Source organism: Adiantum capillus-veneris, chromosome 1 (genome assembly GCF_014529385.1).
Source record: "Adiantum capillus-veneris isolate H3 chromosome 1, ASM1452938v2, whole genome shotgun sequence".
Lineage (NCBI taxonomy): Eukaryota > Viridiplantae > Streptophyta > Polypodiopsida > Polypodiales > Pteridaceae > Adiantum > Adiantum capillus-veneris.
This window is the reverse complement of record NC_140931.1, coordinates 61,881,306-61,906,165: the sequence shown is the minus strand read 5'-3', so window position 1 is coordinate 61,906,165 and position 24,860 is coordinate 61,881,306. Positions and strand designations below refer to the sequence as shown.

Sequence of the window (24,860 nt, the reverse complement as noted above, 5' to 3'; positions counted from 1 at the left end):
ACATAAAGCATTTTGAACCTCTCTAGATTGGAGTAAGAATCGTCATCATTCAAATAGGTTTGGATCTAGAGCTACTTCTCTTGCCTTAGCTTCTCGTTTATACTTTAAAAATTGCGTGGAGAAAAGGGGTCAAGTTGAGAGTCTAAATCTCTCTCTATTTGAATAGCCTTTCATGTATCCCTATGTGTAAATACCATCTGATGATGAGTTTGATCAGTCTATCCATTGTTTGGGGTTTACTTAGGGTGATTTTTTGGAGTTTGATCATATTAATTATTTAGAGTCTGCTGATCAGGTTTCTCCTTGGACTGATTTGATGTTTGCTTAGCCCTGACCAATCGGCCGTCTTTGGACTGGAGCATCTATACCATCATCATCATTGGACTTCATAAAAAAATCGGGATCATGTTTAGTAGTGTCATCTTCCTTATCTTCATCTTTTGATCTTTTGTTAGTGTTTTGGCTTGCTTGGAGATGTTCAATTAGCTCTTGGTTAGCTAGTGTATTAGTGTATGTGAAAATAGAATCTTTCAAGTTACTCTTCATATTTTCCACAAGACTTCTTTACTCATCCAGATTAAGAGTTATATTCCCTTCAATGATTTTTGATATCTACCACAGATTGCTAGATATACTCTCCAAGATTGCTTACTTCATGGCCTTGTTTGTGGATTTTAAATTGTCAGCACTTACTTGCTTCTAGCTAAGGGTTGTGATTCATATTCAATTATCTCCTTCTTACCAGATTTCTAATTTGAGCAATTAGAAATTGGAGTTGGTCACTCCCAATTCTTCATAATCCTCTTTTAGCTCTGTGATGGCCTTCCTATAGTGCTCCCCATTTTCTTGATCTTCTTGAAGAACATTTTGGAGCTTAAGGGCTTCATATTTCCATTCAATTGTGTTGTTGACCTCATGTGCTATTTGTTGCTTTACCTTGTCTAGTTCAATAAACTCCTGAATGGCTTGGGCTTTAGTCATTTGGGTGAGTGCATTAACTTTTGTATTCCAAACTATAGTGACTATGTAGCCATTTGTTATAGAGTCAACATCCTTCTCATCACTATCAAATCTCATCACATGTACAAAATAAGATAAAGCCAATCGTGATGAAGTATCCAGTTGTAGTTTTTTATCAAGTGGTTGTTTTTGTAACGCTTGCAGCCTATGAGGTAGTCATTTGACAACAGTTGTAGTGGTTGTGGTTTCTTGTGTTGTACTAGTGCTAGTTCAAGTCATTGTGCTGCTTTAATCTGGCTTGGCTTGTGTAGGTCCTTATATAGTCTGATATCTATTTCTTAAGTAGAACATGGTAAGGGTACTAGGGTAGTGTTGGCTAGAGATCTGCTTGCCAGTTCAGGTGACCCTTCACCCTGCTTGTCTTCAAATTCTCTTGATGTTTTCTTTACTTTGCCTTTCAGCATGTCCCATAGATTCTTTGGAACCTTGTATTTCGCTCTTGTTTCTTGGTGGTTGGCTTAGATAACCCTTCCTTGTCAGTTATGAGAGAGTGTTCCTTGTTGTTGATGTAGATGCTTCAGTATAGCTTTCTTCTTCCTTTTCCATGGCCGTCGTGACTCTGCCATGAGTAGGTACACATGTTGTCTAGTAAGCAAATTGCAATATGTATCATGCTTTGAATAGATGTCGTGTCTTGATTATCCCACTTGTTGTATGATTATTGTTTGTTTCATTTGGGCATTGGCATCTTAGTTTGGCTGGAATGTACATTAATAAAAAATTTAAACTTCTTTCTTAATAGGTGACTTGTATGTAGAAGTGTGTGTAATGCAACGTCATGGTTTTGTGAAGAAAGAGCGAGAAAAGAAAGTGTGCATATGCAATAAACCATTGTATGGTTTGAAGCAATCTTCTCATGCTTGGTATGAGAAAATGGACAACCATCTGATTGCATGTGGCTTTCAAAATAGTCCAACAGAGATCACTTTGCATGTAAATTGTGTGCATGATGTATATCTTATCATTGTTGTGTATGTGCATGATTTACTGCTCACTAGTCTGAAATGAAGGCTGATTTGAATGCCACATTTAAAACATCAAATTTGGGGATTTTTGCATCATTATTTGGGCATTTAGTTTAAGCAATGTGGTGAGGGTATTGAGGGTATTGCATTATGTCAAGCAAAGTATGCGCAAACTTTACTAAGCAGACTTGGACTTGATGATTGCAAGCCACTCATGTGGAGACACGTTTGAAGTTAAGTCGACATGATGTTGGAGATCTTGCAGATGTTACCCTCTACCAGAAAAATGTTGGTTGCCTCATATATGTATGCATTACAAGGCCAAATATTCAATTTTTAGTCTCACAAGTGAGTAGATTAAGAGCATCTTTTACTGCCTATGGGGCACTATACATCTTGGGGTTTTTCCCCAAGAGGGGATCATTGCCACTAGATTTACATGACTTTTCTAACTTGGATTGGGTTTGTTACCATGACACATGAGTGTCTAGGAGTGTTTTTTGTTCCACACTCAATAGTTCATGCATATCTTGGTTGAGCAATAAGTAATAAGCAAGAAGCAACCTACTATGTCCACCTCTAGTTGTGACGCTGAGTACAAGGCAGCTTTCATGGCTACAATTGTGTGTGTGTGTGTGGCTCAAACACCTTACGGGTGATTTGGGAGTTGGACAATCTTTTGGCACTCTCATATACACTGACAATCAAAGTGCATTGGTAGTTGTGGAGAACCTAGTCTTTCATGCTCGCACAAAGCAAATTGAGGTGAATTATCACTATGTCAGGGAGAGACTATCAGCTGGAGAGATCATCTTGGCTTCTGTGTTGACACAAAACAACCTTGCAGGTATTCTCATAAAGGAAATTCCTTGAAAGAAGTTTGAAGCTTTGGGCTTGCTTCCCTTTGTGAGTAGATCATATCCATAGGGCAAAGCACTTCCCTATATTATATGTGCCAGCTCTTGTTCACTGCATCACTCTCTTAGGGGGGATTTGTTGCAATGTATATGGTAGTGATGTGTATGAACAAACTTAGGATTGCAAGGGAACTTTTTTTCCTCATTAGGAGATCTTTTCCCCGTGCTTTATATATACGCTCATCACTCTAGTGCTATTTTATCTTGTATTTGCACACATAGCAATATAATCTCTATGTGTGCTTTAAGATTCTTCTCCATCTCCAAGTTGTATGTGCATTCTTGCAACCCTAACCCAACAAATTTAAGTAGTGTGATAGATGCCTTATGTTAGACAAAGTATACTCAAGCATTGCTGCATGGATTTGGTCTTAAAGTTTGAAATCCCATTGCTCCTCCTATGGAGATAGGTTTGAAGATTAGTCTTCATGATGCTGGATATTACTTTCAAAATTTCATCCAATAGCACTCTATTGGTTGCCTTATTTATATATGCATTATAGGGTGATAGATTAAGTATGCAGTCTTAAAGTTTATGGATAATGTGAGAGTGGAGTTGTACATGAGGAACATGCCCAACACTTGGGCCTTGCCCTAAATCTTGAAACTCGTTAATGTGGATGTAAATTGTGTGCCTCCCATGTCAAACACTCATAAACTACATGTTAGTGTCCTCTCTAAGCCTATTCTCATTGCTTATGAATCCATTGCATGATGCCATCCTAGATTACTCCTTTGTCTTGTACATGCATCTCATAGAATGTTGTTGAAAATGACATCCAATCTTTGCAAGCATCAACATCATCTACAATAAACTTGGTAGCCAAGTCAAGCTCTCTTCCAAGTGGAAGAAGCTTAATTTTCATGGTAGCCCATGATGAGCTTGCTTCCAAGTTTAACAAGCTTAATTCACTTATTCATCTATGACTACAACAACTTTCACTCAGCTAGACGTGCTCTCCAAATAAAAATGGAAGACGTGGAAGACAAGTTTGAAGTTATAAGTGAATTTGATTCTCATTTTTGTTTTTGCCTTCAAAACATCTTCACCATCTTGGCTTACAAATATTTGATACGCAAGAGCTCCACTCCACCTCACAAGATTGTTCGACACGTGCATTTTCTTAGAGGTACCTACTTTTTCTTTTTGCAAAGAATGATAAAGTATCTGAAAGCCCAATAAGGGAGACAAAAAAATTGAAAGTATTACAAACAAGGTTTTTTTTTGGCATGGTGAGCACAAGTCAAGAGTTAACAAGAGTGGATTACACTCCAAAGAAATCAACCATGATCGCTCCCAAAATCCTAGGACCTGATTACAATGCAAATCAAGGAACTACAATATGAGGAAAGGCTATGTAACCTAAAGTTTGTCTTCTTGAATATATGCTTGTTGAATAGAGGATTTAGAACATTGTTTTCTGGATAGAACTTGGGTGCCTCTCTGCTAGCATGAGCAAAGAGATTTATTATCATGTGTTTAGCCTACTTGCATGTGTCAATAGCTCTACTACTTTTCATAAATGATAGGTGCTCAATGATATGGCAAACAACCATATAAGACTATCACAAAAATGGAAAATTACTCTTGATTAACCAATCCCAACAATTTCTGCCAAAACAATTTCCGTTAAGACCGAAAGGATGAGATAAACGAGTAGCACTTCCCCACAATATGCACAAGAAGTCACCTATGCTATAGATGGCCCAACCCACCTTATGTAGTTAGCACAACTTCATCTATTCTTGAATAACAAATGTAGTCTATGGAAACAACACACTCCTTGCAACTTTAGCATGCTACATAGCTTGCCATTGCCTATGATGCAATAAGAGATCAATGTTTACACTTTATAAAACTTATTCACAAAGGTGACTCTTTGATTGTCAATATGGTTGTTTGAATCCATCAAAAATTTTAAGGGTCAAAGCGTTCAATTTAAAATCTTTTCACTATCTCCATAATTTTCCATGATTTTTTCATTTAAAATGACATGGTGGAACCTAATAAGATAAAATGAAATATATGAGGTGCACATACTGGCATACTCAAAATAAAATCCATTAATCCTAGGATTCTTGGAAGGTTCTCTTGTTGTCCACTAGCTTTCCCTTGCCTTTCCCTCGCCCTCACCTAGAACACCATGTTGCCCTCGTCCTTGCCTTGCCCCTTTGCCTTCAACACCCCCTATCCCCCCTGCTACTAAGGTTGTATGCAAAGCAGTCGACAACCCTTGTAGCCCTACCTACCAATCGATTGCCTCGTGAATTATCTCAAGGGCATACATCTTCATGGTGAAAGCAGAGGTGATTCACATGATTTGTTTTAGAGCAAAGCCTTCCTTTGCTTCTTGAACATTGTACATGCATCTTCCCTAAGCATCACCATCACCATGACCTCTCTCTCTCTCTCTCTCTCTCTCTCTCTCTCTCTCTCTCTCTCTCTCTCTCTCTCTCTCTCTCAATCAATCAAAAGGGCAAGCTACATGTGTCGAAAGATCAAAACAACAATGTTTTGGAAGGCCTATTTGTGAAGATGTCTGCAAGAGTGTAAGGATATTTTAGAGGAAGGAAGAGAACACTTGGCCTCTTCATGAACACCAACCACCAAAAAAAGAGAGGCAGAGAAAGAAGTAGAGAGAGAAATAAAAAATTGTGTGTCTCTCATGCAAAGCCATGAAAAGCCCTTGAGCGCGCGCACACACACACACACACACACACACACACAAATTTGTGACTCATTCTTATTACAAAAAGGCATATTCCTAGATTCGGCATCAAATAGCATTTTTCAAAAACGTGCACACATGCTAGGTCTTCCTGTCTTCCAATAGATAAGTGGAGTATATCTCACAGTCGGAGGTAAATTAAGTAGAGTAGTGAGTGTTTGCGCGCCTTTCGTAGAGGAAACTCACACTTGGAAGTGATTTAGGATAGTTAAAGTTAGCAGTTACTTGTTTTGTGTTGAACTATGTTCACACCTAGAAGTAAATAAAGCTAGATAGTTAAATTTAGTAGTTACTTGCTTTGTGTTAAACTATTTTCACACCTAGAAGCAACTTAGGTTAGATTTATCTTATGGTTGTCTATCATGTGTAGAGAAATACTCACATTGGAGGAAATTTAGGTAGATTAAATAATAATGTCTTGCTTTGTGTAGAGATATTCTCACACCCGGAAGAGATTTAGATAAGTAGTGAATTATGATTGCCTGCCATGTGTAGGGTTACACTCACACTTGGAAGTTATTGATGTAGATTAAGTTATTTTCTATCATGATTCATGTATAGAGTGAAAGTTCACACTTGAAAAAAAAAAAATCGGTATTTAGAATTTAAAGAGGTTGCAAATCTATGTTTCTTTAAAAATGATAGCAAATATCGTAATGTAAACATTCCTGAAGCGAAAACTAGGATATCTTGCTGGTGTATATGAGCGTTCGATCAAAAGAAAAGGGGAGACTAAAAATGTGACAGCCATTGTCACAGATAATGCATCTAACTAAAAAGAAACTTGAAAAGAAATTGAAGCAAAGTATCCAAAGATTACATGGGTGCCATGTGCTGCCCACACTTTAAATCTGCTCTTGAAGGACTTTGGAAAAGTTCCTTCTATTAAGGAAACTCTTCTAGATGCAAACCACTTGGTGAAGTTTATAAGAGAGCATTCATTTTATTACACTTTATTTATAACAAAGTCCCCAACCAAAAATTTACAATTTTTTTGTGTGACCCGTTTTGCCACAGCGTATTACGACACTACCACAAGTTAAAGCAGCCCTTGTTGAAACAGTGGCAGATAGAAGATGGGACATTTGGCTTGATAAATATCCTAAGTATGATCATGTTGCTTCCAAATGCTATCAGCTTGTAAACTCTCCTATTTTTTGGAGAAATATAGATAAATTGTTACTATAAGAGAGCCCTTCATTCACTTGATACAATTAGTAGAAAAAGAAGCCTCTATATTTGGACGGGTGTACCGGTACATGCATGAAGCCTCTTGTAAGTTAAATTATTGTACATCTTATGCAGGAAAGGGAAAAACCATGATGATTTCATTTGTCAAAAGATGATGGGAGCAGCTGCATACTCCTTTACATGGAGCAGGATTCGTCTTAGATCCCAAGTTCCAGATGCACGATCAATCTTCAAACAATGAAGTGATAAGTGATTTCAAGAAAGTGTGTGCCCAACTATTAGGAAATGTGGATAAACAGGTGGCATACACATAGAAGAAGGACTATACCAGCACGAAAGGAATGTTTGGAGATCCTTAGCATATAGATGCTATCAAGACGATGAGCGCACCAGTTTGGTGGAAGGAGTATGGTGGAGAAAAAGTGGAACTTCAACATGTGGTTGTGAGAGTATTGTATGTTGCTGCCTCAAGTGGTCTTTGTGAAAGAAGTTGGTCTTCATTTGATTTCATGCATACTAGAAAATGCAATCAATTAAATCCAAAACGACCTGCGGACTTAATGTATGTATTTTGTAACATGCAACTTATGCATAAGCCAGCAAAGTTAGCCACACATGCTATTGAAGAAAGCTTTGGGCTCTTTTAAACACATGAAGCAATTGCAAATGAACTCAAATCTGATGATGAAATGGAATGGAATCTGGAAGACATTGATCCAGAATGTTCAGATGTCGAAGAAATTGATGACATGGTGCCTGTGATCGAGGGAACGGATGAGCTATAAAGTTTGTACTATAATCACAATTAATTTTGTAATACAAAAGTTGTGTGGAGTTTAGCTTCACAATCTCTCTCTCTCTCTCTCTCTCTCTCTCTCTCTCTCTCTCTCTCTCTCTCTCTCTCTCTCTCTCACACACACACACACACACACACACACACACACACGCACGCACGCACGCACGCACACACATTGTCTCTCTTTCTCTCCCTCTTCTTTCTATCATTGGTGGAGAGAGAGAGAGAGAGAATAAGACTTACACAATTGCAACAACATTTGATATGTTCATTTGTTCTAACAAAATAGAGATTTACATATAAAAAGGAGGTTTTAGTTACAAATCTTAAGATTTAAGATACAAAAAGAGCTCATCATTGGTTGGGAGATTTAATTTAGATCATGGGCTTGCAAAACTTTGAATTGCCGAATGAATTTCTTGGACCAACATTGCCTATCTCTTCTTCGATTACAGGCCCATATCTTGCCTCATACCATGCTAACTTTCTTTCCAGCTCTGCTATACAAGGACGCAGCATGGCTGGGGTCTCTCCTTGACTTGCTAGATCCACACCTTGGGTTACAAGCTACTAAATGACCATTATTTCCTCGGGAAAATATGTGTAGCTCCTTTATCAAGGAGGGTCTTCTTCATTGTCCTCCCGGGATTGAATCTTCTCAGTCCGTAGGCACCCTATGTCAATGCCTCCTTTAGTGGGACAATTATTCCAATCTACTTTGAGCCGCAATACATAATAAAAATAGCATTGTTGCACTAAGTAATTTGCCACTTGTTGACTATTATTTGGTGGCGATCTATATACTTGGATAAATCTTGAAAGCATATTTCTCATGAGTACAGTGTGCTGCAAATCCGAAACTTTCAAGGGAGAAGATCCCTTGGCATTTCACTAACTCAAAACAATGTATTCATACAAAATGATTTGGGCACAATTGCCTGCATTTCCTGTAATTCAATGGCTCTCTTCTGATTCGTTCTCTTGGGATGCAGCCAAAGCCCTAAGATCCCCTTTGGCACCCATATTTATTTATCTTTGTAAATTTGTCGTGCCAATGCGTGATTAAGCAAAGGATCATCAGGCTGTTGTGCATTTTGGTTGGGAGAAATATCTTCCATATCTAAATTGAAAAACAATAAACTTGAATGAGTGAAGTTTATATGTACTTGAAAAAGAGAGATAGTTTAAGGGATTTAGATCCACTTGAAATACTTTAAAACCCCAACTTGAAGAACTTTAAAGACTTAAAGATCTAGTCTAAAATAACAGCACACATTGCACACCATCAACGACAAAAAAAATATTGTTACTTGTTTAATCATCAATAGGCATCAGCCAGAATCGGTTACAACATGGTAGCCAACATTATGGGCTCCATTCAAACAAAGGCTTAAATCCCATATTTTAGGCCTATGTAAGGGTTTGGAGAATTTTTTGCTAGTAAGATGTTTGTTTACATTCTGTAAAATTTCACGCTTGGGGACCTCAGGGGGCTCTGGAATACATGCAACCACGTGCTTAAGAATATATGACAGAACATACACATCAAACGCTTTGGTGAAAGAAGGAGGATTGGTGTTGATATTTTTAGGGGCAGTCCATGGATAATCTCACTCAAATTGAGCTCTAGTTTTAGGGCTGAGATTCGAGAGCTTGGAAAATGTGGTCAAAGTGTTTGATGGTGTGCTTTGCCCCTAGTCCGCGATCCCATCATACACTCCTCGCTCACCAAAATGTAGTAGAATATTTTTGTTGTGTATGTCGTTGTGAATGAAATCGTGACTGTGCATAAATTTCATGGTCTGCAAAAGAGCATTGCTATGGGTACATGCAACCAAGTGCTTAAGAATATATGACAAACTATATACATCAGACGCTTTGGTGAAAGGAGGAGGATTGTTGTTGATATTTTCAAGGGTAGTCCATAGATAATCTCGCTCGAATTGAGCTCTAGTTTGAGGGCTAAGATTTGAGAGCTTGGGAAATGTTGCCAAAGTGTTCAATAGTGTGCTTTGTCCCTAGTCCACGACCCTAGCATACACTCCTTGCTCACCAAAATGTAGTAGAATATTTCTAGTGTGTAGGTCGTTGTGAATGAAATCGTGAATGTGCACAAATTTCATGGTCTGCAAAAGAGCATTGTCTATGAACTGTTGTACAGTTCCAGATGTGTGCTAAAAAACTTTGATTGTAGGCTTGCTTCCATCCTTATGGCAGGTCTGAATCCACTACTCAAGGTGACCTCCATTCCAAAGCTTGAAGATCAACATGGGCTTTTTGTTATAACAAACAAGAGCTCGGGGAAATATCATGACACGATGCTGGACTCTAGTAGTTGTTGCTTCCTCTAGAACTATTTGTAAAGTTGGCTTGCTTCCAATTTAGTCCTTAAGGATTTTTTCCGCATAGACAAGATCTTTGAAGCGGGGATGGGCCACTGAAACTTGTTTAACATTTGCAAAATGTCCTTCACCTAAATGGGGTTCTTGCAGGTGAAAGATGTAGTAAGTGTAGGACATGAGAATATGTAGTATCATCTAGGTGTACAGTTGAGGGCTCAACATATGAAGGAGGAGGCACATTCTCTTCGTTCCTAGGATGTTTGGAAGAGCCTTTGGCTCTATCCTTGCTCTTCAATTATGAATGTTGTTGTGACACAGGCTGCATTTGCTCTTTGATTCCATGTTTGGCTTTTATTTTTGGATGAACCATACTTTCAAAGCTTCTAATCACTTGGCCCGATAATTGCTTTAATAATTTGTGCATAAATCAATTAGTACGGAAAGCTAGGTTGAATGAAACAAGGAATGCACTGCATAGTTTTAGCCAACACTACTCCACAAGTTCAATCGCAAAATCATCAAACTTTACCTGAAGTGAATCAAATGCCCAACGCAAATGATTTTTTGAAGCTATATAAGTCAAAGCTATATCTATTCTAGATCTATCTTAATGTGGGAATAAACTTAAGATATAGACATGTGCTTATAGATCTATCTCAACATGGGGAAAATGGTAAAGTGGCCCAAATGAGAGATGGTCTATCAAAGAGCAAGGCTAACCAACGGAGCATAAGACCTTAGGGTTAACTTCATTGAAGACCTCCAATAATGTGTGTAAAAGTCATGTGACCTTAGGTAAGCTAGGGCTGACCTTGAGGCGCGGGAACCCGACCCAGCTCGAGGTGCTTGTCATGCTTGTCATGCTTGATGACTAAGGTTCTTGAGGTGCTTGATGATTGAGGTGCTTGAGATGCTTGAGGTGCTTAATTATTGAGATGCTTGAGGTGCTTGACATGCTTGAGATGCTAGGGTTGCACTTAAGGTGAGAACCTAGCCCAAGCTTAAAGTGTTTAACAGCCAAGCTTGTAGTGGGAACTGGGCCTATGTATGAGGGGATTGAGGTGTCAAAAGGTCAAATATTCAATCTCTACAAGGAGGGGGCGATCCCTACATGAGGGGGGATGAGAGAGAGAACACGCACACACTCACACAAGGCATGAATGGTACAAAGAAAGCAAGAGGGACACTTGTCAAGTTCCTCCTCATGTTGCCCTCATGGTGTGCCTGAAGCCTATTGGTTGGCCACCCAAGGGGTCCAATAATAATTTAGGAGATTTAATTAATTGATTTAGCATTTATCTAGCCCTATCTCTCAAAAGGGAAATGGTGACACTTGTCTCAAGGCTACCCTTGTTGCTTGTAATGCCTCCTGCTTGTGATTGGCTAGGCCTGGAGGGGTCCAATGAGCTTCAAGCATGAGCTACAAGGGGGGGTCGACCCAAGCAAGCTAGGGGGTTTCTTAGGGGGTATACTCACCCATACACACTCACAAACACTCTCATTGTGTGCTATGCAAAGTGCAAGATCTCCCTCTCCTTCTCCAAGTAAGTAGAGGTTGAGAGCCTACACCAACACTCTTGGATATGGAGTGCAAATCCAACCAAGAGCCATGCTTCAATGCTTAATCTTTCCATCTCCTTCTTCTTCATTACTATGCTATTATGTATGCTAGCAACAAGAGTTATGATAAGTAAGGAACTAATTTTTTTCTCCTACGAAATGTTTCTTCCTCCTCTTCCCTACCCTCATTCCCTACTAGCTCTCTCCACCTTCGAAGGTGTTTGAGGTCTTGGGACTGAAGCTTGGGATAGTTAAAGGTTTCTTCAAGTTTATGTTATGTTTGTGATGCATGAAGCTTTCCATCTTCATTGCATCACCTAGGTCACAAGGAACACAAAGATTGTATTGTAACAAGTCTCTCTTAATGGGAGAAATCATAATACAAATGCCTATTGGAGGGGGGACCGGCTCCACATAAATCCGGTCCTCAACTATTGTCATGTTCTCTAAATTCTCTCTCTTGCAAAAGTATTGTTCATGCCAAGTTAACTAATTGCTATGATTATGTCGCTATATTCAATTATGTTCACCTACTATGCTCACAAAGTCATTTCTCAAATGTACTCTCATTAATTTCCGCTACTCTCAAACTAAATAGGCAAATTCCATTACATTGGTATCAGAGCATTTGGTTTCTCTTTTCTTGCTTAATAAGAGAGGTCTTTAAGTAGCCTATAAATTATATTAGGGTAAGTGGAACTGGGATCTATTATCGGTTTTGTTGAACCCACTATGTGGGGGATGGTGCACACCTCGGGAGCTTTGGACTTAATAATGGAGTCTTTTTAGACTTTCCTACGGCTTTACCATTATTGAGCCATAAGAAGTCCGAAAGGAGCTAGCCCTTGGCAACTCTGCTATGTTAGACCTACTCCTCTACTCTCTATAATTAACCACTTCGAGCCGTGGGTGTAGATACTTAAGAGCCAATTTTCAAAGGCTAAGAGGAGTGGCAACTAAGGTTTTGAATTGCCAAAGCATACACTAAGTACATACATAAATTTTGTTAACATGGCTGACAATAATCAAGAGAGTAGAATGAACATTGATAGCTTTGATTTTGCACATGAAGGTGCTAATGGTGATGCTGCCATGTTTGTGAATTATCTCGTCACTAGGTTGCAGCAAGCTATGGGCAACCCTGCTTTGCAAGCCGAAGTTACTCAACAACTTCGTGCTTATGGAATTTCCTTTCCTCTCCAAGAGGAGAGAGAGCTTAGGAGGCCTCTTGAAGAGACCCCCAAAATAAGACTCTCTCCCATTCGAGAGGAGGAATCCAAAGAGCAAGAAAGCAATGAAAGTTTGAGTTCCTCTGAAGATGTGGCTCCACAAAGACGGTGGTCTAGACGATCGCCCACTCCTCCCAAGAGGAAAATATCAACACATAGTCCATCTCCTCATCACTCTGAAAGGCAAGAGAGGAAACAAAGGAAGAAAAGGGCTAGGAAGAGGTCACCCTCTTCTCCTTCTTCTTCACCTTCCTCCTCTTCCGATGAAAGTTATGGCTATTTTCCTAGAGAATACAAGAGGGGAGGACATCGCAAATCATTTCCTTCATGGCGAAGGTCACAAAAGCTAAAGAAGTTCAAGGAGGGAGGAAAGAGTATCTCTTTTCTCACCTATGATGGCACCTTCGGTGCTAGCGACAAAGTGTTGGCCTTCATCCAGCAATTTGATGCAGCCTTTGGAGATGAGGGCTTCACAGAGTCCTCCAAGCTACGCCATGTAGCTATGCACTTCCAAAAATCAGCTTGTCAATGGTGGGCTAGACTTCGTGGAAATGGTGAAGCCCCAAAGACATGGAAAACTCTACGAGTTTCCATCATGAAGCAATTCCTTGCAAGCGATGCAAAGTACAAAGTGCTTACCAAATGGCGTAGCTTGAAGCTCCTCTCCCATGAGTCTATCCACAAATATGTAGACAAGTTTTGGTATTTACATCTCAAGGCTATGTCTTTCAAAAGATAGACTTTGCCGAGCAAAGGCAGCAATTCTGTGCGAGATTACCTGAAGAGATGGCCAAATACATCAACTCTCAACGGTCTCGTACTATTAGTGAAGTAATCCATCACACCATGGTTTCTTCATGCATCAATTTCCATCAAGGGGCTAGACGTAATGTCAAGCCCATGGAAAACAAAGACAAAAATGATGCAAAGGGAAAAACCAATGTTCAAAATACTTCCCAAGTCAATTCCAACAACAACAACAATCGGTCCAAGGAGAAGGGAGTTTACAAAAGTAAAAACAAACTCTCTCCTGAAGAGCTTGAAGCTTTTTGCAAGGACCATAAGTGTTTCAAGTGTGGGGAGCAAGGACATGGCTATCGTTCTTGCCCCAAGAAGGATACTCGCAATGAGACTCCTAGGGCTTCCACCATCGAAGCTCCAAAAGAGGATGCTCATTGCAAAGGATCATCACTTTCCTATGCTTGGGGAAAGGTAAGAGAGCATGATGCCTTCATATTGTTTGACCCTGGCTCTACTCTCAACTTCATATCAACGGAGTTGGCCACCAAGTTGGGCATTCAAGCTTTTGAGATGGGAGATATAGTAGTGGCTGATGTAGCTTTCAAGGGACAACAAGCCTCCGTTACTCCCTTGATTGGGAAGTTGAGGCTTCATGTCCAAAGCTATGTCGACAAAGAAGACTTCTTCATCTCTCCTCTCCAACATGAGGATGTTATCCTAGGGGCACCATGGTTTGATCGCAAGGCTGCCAACATGAAGTTCCCGGAAAGGAGAATCTACTTCACCTACAAGGCAAAGAACATGTATATAGATGCTAGTGAGCGTGGTCGCACTATTCCACTTGTAAATCCTCTTGCTTTTGATAATTCAATGAAGAGCTCAGTTTCTGTGTACATGATTTTTGTCAAAGAGTTTCTAAAAGATACTAATGTTTCATCAAATGTAAATGGTAGGAATCAAGAAGAGTTAGACTTGTCTAATTTTCTAAAAGGATTCCAAGATGTGTTCATCAATGACATCCCTATGGACTTACCTCCAAAACAAAGGGATGATGACCATCACATTGAGCTCCTTCCTGGAAGCTCACCACCTAACAAGCCTCCTTATTGAGTCTCACAAGCTCAACAAGAGGAGATCATGAGGCAAGTACAAAGAGCTGGTAGACAAAGGGATGGTGAGGCCTAGTTCCTCTCCCTTTTGTTCTCCAGTCCTTTTAGTGCAAAAGAAAGATGGTACATACCGTATGTGTGTGGACTATTGAGCACTAAACCATATCACTATCAAAAACATATTTCCTGTACCTCGGGTAGAAGATCTGTTTGATAAGCTACAATGCTCTACCTACTTCAGTAGGATTGACCTTAAGAGTGGCTATCATCAAATACGGATAGTGGATGAAGATATCTTAAAGACCGCGTTTCGCACAACGTTTGGTCTTTATGAATATCTAATCATGCCTTTTGGCTTGACTAATACACCAGCTACGTTCAATCGTTTGATGGAGAAAATTTTTAGACCATACCGCAAATTCACTGGAGTGTTCTTTGATGATATCATCATCTACTCCAAGTCTTTGGAGGAACATAAGCAACATCTCCAAGTGATTTTTCAAGCATTGAGGGAGAACAAGCTTTTTGTCAACCAAAAGAAAAGCGAATTCTTCCTTCAAGAGATTCAATACCTAGGTCATATTATCTCTAAAGATGGTATCCGAATGGATCCATCAAAGTTAGAGGTAATAAAAGCATGGCCTAACCCAAGAAATCTACATGAGCTAAGAAGCTTTGTTCGTATGTGCGCATACTATAGACGCTTCATAGCAAAATTCTCTCAAGTAGTAGGACCACTACACGACTTAACTAAGAAGAACATTAAGTTTGTATGGACTGCTAAGGAGCAAAATGCTTTTGAAAAGTTCAAAGAGAAGCTTACTTCCCAACCAGTTCTCGTGCTTCCAGATCTCTCAAAGCCATTTGAGGTCCAATGTGATGCTTGTGGTGATTGCCTTGGAGCAGTTTTGCTTCAAGAAGGGCATGCCATAGCATATGAGAGCCGAAGGCTCAATATTGATGAACGAGTCTTGGGCATTTATGAGAAAGAGCTTTTAGCTGTTCTACATGCCCTAGACACATGGAAGCACTACCTACCTACGAACCGACCACCAAAGTCTCAAGTATTTCATGACGCAAACCAAGCTTTCCGACAAACAAATGAGGTGGGCAAATTTTCTTTCGCAATTTAATTTCCATATTGCTCACATAGCTGGTAAGCACAATCAAGTGGCCGATGCACTTTCACGATGACCCAAAGTTAATGCGGTGTCTATAGCTACTCACAATGATCTATCCTCTATGATAGATGAGTATGCTACTGACCCTGACTTTAGAGACATAATGTCAGCCCTTGCTTTGGGGAAGAAAGAGGAACCATTCACCTTGCAGGATGGTTATCTTCTCCACGGTAATAGGCTATGTTGTACCCATTCCCTTCGTGAGAAAGTTATGTATGAATCCCATGCTCCTCCATATGTGGGGCATAGAGGTATTCAACCTACTCTCCGAGGAGTAGAGACGTACTTCTATTGGTCTACCATGAAATTGGACATACAAGAGTATGTTTCAAAATGTGTAGTATGCCAAAAGACCAAGTATGATAGAGGAAAGCAACCTGGATTACTCCAGCCATTGCCTATCCCAAATTCACCATGGGAGAGTATATCCATGGATTTCATCTTTGGATTACCCAAGTCTATCCATGGGAATACAGGAATATGGACAATAGTTGACAGGTTTAGCAAGCAAGCACATTTTATTCGTGTCAAAAAGACTATTAAGGCACATCAAATGGCAACTCTCTTCATATCTCAAATTTTCAAGCACCATGGATTACCCACATCCATCGTGTCAGATAGAGATCCTAGAATGACCAATAATTTTTGGAAAGGTCTCTTTGAAAATCTAGGAACAAGATTGAATTTATCTTCGGCCTATCACCCACAAACGGATGGCCAAAGTGAGATAGAAAATCTTACGATACTCGATCTACTCAAGACTTATGTTACCGAAGTAGATCAACGCTCACAATGGGAAAAGTACTTACCTCTTGTAGAGTATGTCTACAATAATAATGTACATACTTCTACGAGAAAAGCACCTTTTGAGATCATTGAGGGAAGACCTAAAAGTCCCTTGCTACTCAAAGTACATGGGAAGATCTTCGCCGCCGATGAGTATAGCCGTGACCTACAAGAATCTTTTCAAAAGATTAAGGAGGCTATATCCATCTCTCAACAAAGGAAAAAAGCTGCTGCTGATAAGCACAAAAGAGCCTTAATGTTCAAAGAAAATGATTGGGTCTTACTCAAGTTTCCTAAGGCTCGATTAAGGCAAACGACGGGCAAAAATCCTACGGGCCATCAAAAGTATTATGCTAAACTAGCAAAAAGATACTATGGTCCTTTCCAAATCTTGAAGCCCATCAATGAGACGGCTTATCAACTCAAGTTGCCCAACCATTGGCTCATACACAATGCCTTTCATGTAAGCCTACTTAAGCCCTACAAAGGAGAGCCACCAACTGAACCAATTATTGAAGACCCTCCCGAAGTTGGAGACCAAGAAGAGGTGCTACAACCCGAAGCTATCCTTCGGCATGAAGACAAGGTACTATGACATGGTAAGATTATCCGATGGTATCTTATTAAGTTCAAAAATTATCCTTTTGAAGATGCTAGATGGATGCAAGGAATACAGTTTAAGGATAGTATGAACCTTGTCAATGCTTACAATGCTACATTAGAGTAAGCAAATGTACAAATTTATTTTAAATGACTCATGTTTTTGTCTTACAAGACTAGTCCTCTTTTTAATTGTGCACAAATTTAACTATTATGCATGCTTAGACTCATGTTTATGATGATGACGTCTCTCAAACACCAAGTAGGATTTGTTACTCTACTTTGGGAGAATGAAATGGACTAAAGAGCAGACATGCTTGCGGCAGCTATGTCTCCCAAGCACCAAATGGATTAGTCATCCATCTTGGAAAGCTGTCGTAGGGTGAAAAGGGATCCTCTACCCGCTAAGTACAATTGACTAATGACTAAGGCTTTATCTCTTCTACCTCATAGTCGAGGACGACTATGATTTCAAGACAGAGGTAATTTCATAAAATCTAATATCTAATATCTAACTAACCCAAATGATTCTCTCATATTAAACTAATCACTTAATGTGGGAGAATAAACAGGGAACAAGGGTTAGGATATAGACATGTGCTTATAGATCTATCTCAACATGGGGAAAATGGTAAAGGGGCCCAAATGAGAGATGGTCTATCAAAGAGCAAGGCTAACCAACGGAGCATAAGACCTTAGGGTTAGCTTCATTGAAGACCTCCAATAATGTGTGTAAAAGTCCATTGACCTTAGGTAAGCTACGGCTGACCTTGAGGTGCGGGAACCCGACCCAGATCGAGGTGCTTGTCATGCTTGATGACTAAGGTGCTTGAGGTGCTTGATGATTGAGGTTCTTGAGATTCTTGAGGTGCTTAATTATTGAGATGCTAGAGGTGCTTGACATGCTTGAGATGCTAGGGTTGCACTTAAGGTGAGAACCTAGCCCAAGCTTAAAATGCTTAACGGCCAAGCTTGTAGTGGGAACTGGGCCTATGTATGAGGGGATTGAGGTGTCAAAAAGTCAAATATTCAATCCCTACAAGGAGGAGGCGATCCCTACATGAGGGGGGATGAGAGAGAACACCCACACACTCACACAAGGCATGCATGGTACAAAGAAAGCAAGAGGGACACTTGTCAAGTTCCTTCTCATGTTGCCCTCATGGTGTGCCTGAAGCCTATTGGTTGGCCACCCAAGGGGTCCAATAATAATTTAGGATATTTAATTAATTGCTTTAGCATTTATCTAGCCCTCTCTCTCAAAGGGGAAAGGGGGACACTTGTCTCAAGGCAACCCTTGCTGCTTGTAATGCCTCCTGCTTGTGATTGGCTAGGCCTGGAGGGGTCCAATGAGCTTCAAGCATGAGCTACAAGGGGGGGTCGACCCAAGCAAGCTAGGGGGTTGCTTAGGGGATATACTCACCCATACACACTCACAAACACTCTCATTGTGTGCTATGCAAAGTGCAAGAGCTTCCTCTCCTTCTCCAAGTAAGTAGAGGTTAAGAGCCTACACCAACACTCTTGGATATGGAGTGCAAATCCAACAAAATCCATGCTTCAATGCTTAAGCTTGCCATCTCCTTCTTCTTCATTACTATGTTATTATGTATGCTAGAAACAAGAGTTATGATAAGTAAGGAACTAATTCTTTCTCCTACGAAATGTTTCTTCTTCCTCTTCCCTACCCTCATTCCCTGTAGCTCTCTCCACCTTCGAAGGCGTTTGAGGTCTTGGGACTGAGGCCCAGGATAGTTAAAGGTTTCTTCAATTTTATGTTAGGTTTGTGATGCATGAAGCTTTCCATCTTCATTGCATCACCTAGGTCACAAGGAACACAAAGATTGTATTGTAACAAGTCTCTCTTAATGGGAGAAATCATAATACAAATGCCTATTGGAGGGGGGACCGGCTCCACATAAATCCGGTCCTCAAATGTTGTCATGTCCTCTAAATTCTCTCTCTTGCAAAAGTATTGTTCATTCCAAGTTAACTAATTGCTATGATTATGTTGCTATATTCAATTATGTTCACCCGCTATGCTCACAAATTCATTTCTCAAAAGTACTCTCATTAATTTCCACTACTCTCAAACTAAATAGGCCAATTCCATTACAAAAATAGCCAGAGGCAAGGAATCTATTAAACCCAATCTTCCTGTAGTGCGATGCGTTGGTCAGCAACCACAAGAGATGAGGAATCTAATTGTACATCCTAAGCTACTCCCTACAATGCGACAGGGAGGTCAGCAACAATCAGGGATGAAGTTTCTAAAGTCTAAACCCCCCTTGAAATGTGACACGAGGATCACACAAGCAAGGACAGGTGTCTAAACCCTATCTCTCTTCACAGTGTGACATGGGGGCAACACAACCAAAGAGAGGGCCCTGACCTGTAAACTAACACTGAGGTGTGAGAAATGCTCCATAACAACAGCGCTAGCGAAGACAAAGTTGGAGAAAAAAAAAAAGATCATCTGTTGTTAAAAAACTCATAGCAATCATGTCTTGTTTCTATCGTAAGCACCATGTTCGCAATAGTTCGAACAAACTATCGTGGCACTTGTTTTTATAGAGTATATAAATCAATCAAAATATGTTTTATTCGGACGACGCCAGAGAGAAGCAAGACAAAACCTATGGACCATAATAAAAAAGCGCACAAACCTTTTTGAGACCAATCTGTCTCAATCAAAAATCCACATATGGCATACATGTACCATAAGTATGGCAACTGAGCTCACTCTTGCACCAGTAGCTCTATGGAAAACTCCACCTGTGAAAAACACCTGTATACCTGTAAACCTGGTAACTATGAGCTAATCGTAGCTCAAGCTATATCCACAAATGCGTACATAGCATAAATTGCACAAAATCATGCTAAACCACTCTCTGGAATGCCCCACACAATCATACAATGCGTACAAAACCGCATTTGAATGTGTAACAATCTAAAAGTCACATCCCAAATCATCACTTTTATATACAAAATCAAGGTAAATTCCCTCTCAAATAGCACCACAGTGTGCTATACATAGCCATAGATGCAGACTGCACAATGCTCTACAATGTAGAAATCAAACTGCCAAGCTTTGATATGTCGAGATTTCTACAGGTTGCTACAATAAATTCAATACTCAGAATTTCAAATTTTTGATATGACAAAACGTGTTGAAAACACTACTGCATGTGCCTTGTATGGTCGTTGAAAATCAGCACTTTGATATCATGTTAGAAGTGATAGTGGGAGAGAGAGAAACACACCACACATGGACTATAGAAAGAGAAAAGAGAATCAAGAGGCTACATTTGTGATTAGGTGTTTTTGGAGGACTCAAGTAGAACAAATAGTAAATGCGGAAAAAAATTTGTTTATTAGGCTCAATGATACAAAGACCTACAACACCGTTGGCATGATGTTGTAGGTCTTTGTATCATTGATTCATAAACCTCTAGAGATAATGTGGCTCACCATGCAAAGATTCCAAAGGTATCTTGATGGATCAAACCAAGTGCAATGCCAAACAACACTTTTGGTTGGTCAAGAGGTATGTAATAAACATCCTCAATACCATCAACTAGCTCATAGTAGTAGCCCTCAACCAAATAGGAATTTGGAAAAATGCAATTGTCCCAAGAATTTCTTAGAGCTCCTCACTTACAAATTGTGAGTATTGCAAAAAAAAAAAAAGTCTTTTTACTTTGCATTGCCAAAAGGCTTTTCATTCACTTTTGCATTTTAAATCTTCTCACCCTTCACTTTTGTATTTAAGATTAGAAGTTTGATAAGGGTTTCTTTTAAGTCAATCAATGTGTGACACATGGATGCCCTCTCATTCCTTGAAAATTTTAAGCTCCATTATATATATTATAGATGTCCCCTAGACTTCATTTTTGAAGTTCTATTGATGTTTGGATAAATCAAGGCTGGTGAGAAAATAATCTCTGCTTAATGTCCTCCTCTATTTGAGTTTATAGAGTTCCACATCAAGTGTCCTTTATTGAAGTTTATAGAGTGCGAGATCAAGTGTCATGTTACGAGCATGTATCATTCAATGTGTTCCTTGGATTCATTAAAAAGCAAAGTCTTTGGCAAAACTTATGGTGATGAGTTTTGATTTCTATTTTTCAAGTGCCTACATGGGTAGACCATTTTGACTAGCTAATGGTTTGAAAACAAAATGGAAAATTATACATCATATAAACGTATCTAATAACTTGTTGAACCAAATTATCACTGCTCCACTTTTTCAAAGTTTTTAGTAGTAGTAATTCTCATCACCACTACCTTATTTTGAAAATTAAGCACCAACAAGCTAGATGTAGATTTTTATTCCTGCATGGTTGCCTCCTCCATGATCTTCACAATGTAACAGTAACTCCCGTGACCATAGAGGCTACCGATTGCATCATGGGTCGCTTGGAAGGAATGTCTTGAACACAATCTCATGCGATCTGAAATGTAGCAATTCACATTGACTTTCCCCAAAATTTTCTTGCACAAGTCGTGGATTTAGTGCCTTAGACATAGGCCTCTCATTCACAAGTTTCCTTACATAGCCTAGCAGAGTTGTGTCTTCAAATAACTCCTTGTCCATTGATCACTTCCTAATGAGGAGCTCTAGCAAGGTCATCACAAATGGGTAGATGTCCCCCTTCAAAGGGCACCTAAATATTTGGTAGTAGTCTAGAGGCACGTAGCTAAGTGCCCCTACTGATGTGTTCATACTCAAATGTCTAGTGGGCATGTAGCCAGGTGCCCTTGCTAATGTGGTTGCACTCAAGTGAGTGTCCACTGGGCACATAGCCAAGTGCACTTGCCGATGTGCTTACACTCAAGTGAGTGTCTAGTAGGCATCTAGCCAGGTGCCCCTGCTAGTGTGCTCACTCAAGGAAGTTTCCAATGCACTTATTAGCCTTCACGTGCCAAATTCAAACACTCTATCCTCAATATGTTTATCAAATGCATTGCTACACTATATGTTATGTCCCTGTGGATTATATGGGCAGCCACTCTTGATGTAGAAAGCACAACCCTCAAGCTACTCGCACACAATTTTCTTCTAGTGTTGTCATGTCAGCCTCTATTTCATCCTCTCATTTCCATGCAGTCTATCATCTAAGATTCCACCTTCCATGTACTCATACACTGACAACTAGCCTAACAACGGCACCAAGTTTCTATTCTAAAACTTTTCAAGAGTCTTCATCTGTGTTGTGAACTCTATGTCTCCTTGAGAGCTAAATTGTAGTAGCTTCTTGATGGAAACCATAGACCCATCTTTTAACTCAACTTAGTACACCTGGCCAAATCTCCCTATGCCACTAATGCTCTCCTAACTAAACCATTTTTTTGCATTTTTAAGTTTTGCAAAATCAATCTTTCTAAGAGGCCTCTCAAAGATAGCCACATTGACGTTGAGGGGCTCCCTCTTCCCTCCTATGTTCCGGTTTTTGTTTCCATGGCATGACGCTAAATGAATATTTTTGAGCACTCATCAATATCTTGCATGATTCCCCACACTATTAGCACACATGAGTGCAAGAGATTTGAGAATTCCCATAAAAATGATGCTAGCCAATGGCAACAGAGTAAAGTGATTTTGATTGATGCATACTCTATTTGGACCACCATTGATGCATCTCTCAGTTGTCATGTTTTATTCTGACACAGTGGCACAAAGTGGCAGGGGTTCATCACCAAACCTCCTGAAGAACTACCTGGTTGAAGGGATTGGGCAAGTGAAGTAGTTGTTAGATACATCAATTTGAACCACAAAGGAGAAATTAGCAGGTGGCCAAAGGCCTCCTTCAAGCTTGTTATAGGAGAGGTTCAATATGATTTGAAATGTATAACTAGCAAGGATGACACCCACCACCAATTAATTGTGCCCAAGTGCAACATCATTAGAACAGTGAGATAACTGCTATCTTTGGGTATAGTGCCCTTTAGTATTTTGTGGGAGAGGTCCAATACCTATATGATACTGAGGTCTAGATCATTCTTTAAGATGTCTCTTGTGTGGAGTCTAGAGGATTTTCATGAACTCATCAATGGATTTGGGGTGAGAGCTTCTGGATTTACACGTGCAAACTCTAATAAAGTCCCGCATCCTCTACAACCACTACCCCATATATGCATGAATGCATGAATTTGACCATGGAGGCGATCTTTGGGCCCATTCACATGGCACCCAATCCCTAGAGGGATAAGCCCACCAAGGATGTGTTGTTGAGATCTATATAAATTTGGTGGCATTTTCTATTGATAGGTGTAGGTCCTCATAAGCTATTGTTGCCCATTTCTACCATTTTCAATTGTTGCATGTGTTAGGAATGGGATCGTGCTAGCTAGGGTGGATTAAAGAGAAACATAATGTAAGTGTGTGAGTGTGTGTGTGTAAGCAAGATTATCACTCAAGTGAATTAGGTTCCAAGATAGAATTAGCTTGGACTCATAAACACAATCTTGAGTATTGAATTAGCTTAGCACAAGCTCACCATAGACAAGCATGTAGTGCAAAATAGAGTTGTGTTTATTCATTCATGAAATGAGTTTTAAGTAGCTCTACAGCCTTGCTCCACAGCATGTGGGATAATTCCACTTTTCTCTCCTTGACTCACTTTAGGACAAAGCTCACACTTTACAGCATTTACATTACACTTATAAAATGCTTGTCCGTCCTACACTCCCTCTCAAGGAATGTGGCCGCACAACGGTAGTGATGAAAGACACATGAAAAGATGCACCACATTCCCCTATTGGGTTTGCCTCTTGGTGCTTCACATATATTAACCCTATCTACATGCTTATTTCATTACAATCATGAGATGCAATTAACCCAGATCCAACACATATTTGGTTAGATGTGAAGTCATCATCTGCTTCATTGTGAGCACATCAAGCTTCTCACAAACTTGTTCCATATTTCTCCCCCTCAAGTGAAATGGGAAGCTTGAGAGAGGAGCATTATTCAATGCATGATTCGTATCATCTACTCCATCACCAGGGTCCAAAGAGTTCTTCATGAGGCGAAGGAGACAAATTTTGGACTTCATCTTGACACGAGGTTGAGAATTGCAGTCCTGTAATTCACATAAAATATCTTCATAAAAAGTCAACACCGCAATTCAAATGATCATCTCTTGAAGTGCACGTAGCAGGAAAGACAAATTGCTCCCCGACATATGGTACTTGATAAAATGCTTGACGGAAATCCTGAAAGCAAAGAGAAATAGCATTAATTGTTGTATCATTTATTTCATCATGTACTTTATTTTTGTGACTTGGCCAAAGGAGGCCTTTCGCCAATGTATAAGAACTTTGAGGTTCATTGGGGGTTTGTAAAACTAAAATTTTTGCAGGTTCTCAATCAATTAGGAGTCATTTTGTGACATGATCTTCTTGTCCTTCTTCTCCATGGCTTGGCTCGAGTGTGCCTTTGCCAGGTTACTCATGCCCTTCTTCTCCATTTTGCAACACGAGGTCCCCATCATCTTGTCCTCTTTGCAGTGGCATGAAAGACATTTTGTTGCACATCGTCTTCATGCAAAGTCTCCTCTTTGACACTTTCATGGGTTGCATCACGAGAAACATTGTTTCCTCTAGGGTTGTCAACACCATAGTATGGTGTGCAGACAGTGGGTTGCTTGTGTGAGGGTTTGTGAGAAAAAGGCAAGAGAGAGAGGAGGCCT

The 24,860-nt window shown here is 39.8% G+C and overlaps 1 pseudogene; it reads right to left on the bottom strand.

Moving 5' to 3' along the window:
* Window positions 1-21,527: 21,527 nt before the first annotated feature.
* Window positions 21,528-23,492, bottom strand: LOC147464884 (brassinosteroid LRR receptor kinase BRL1-like; annotated as a pseudogene).
* Window positions 23,493-24,860: the final 1,368 nt, after the last annotated feature.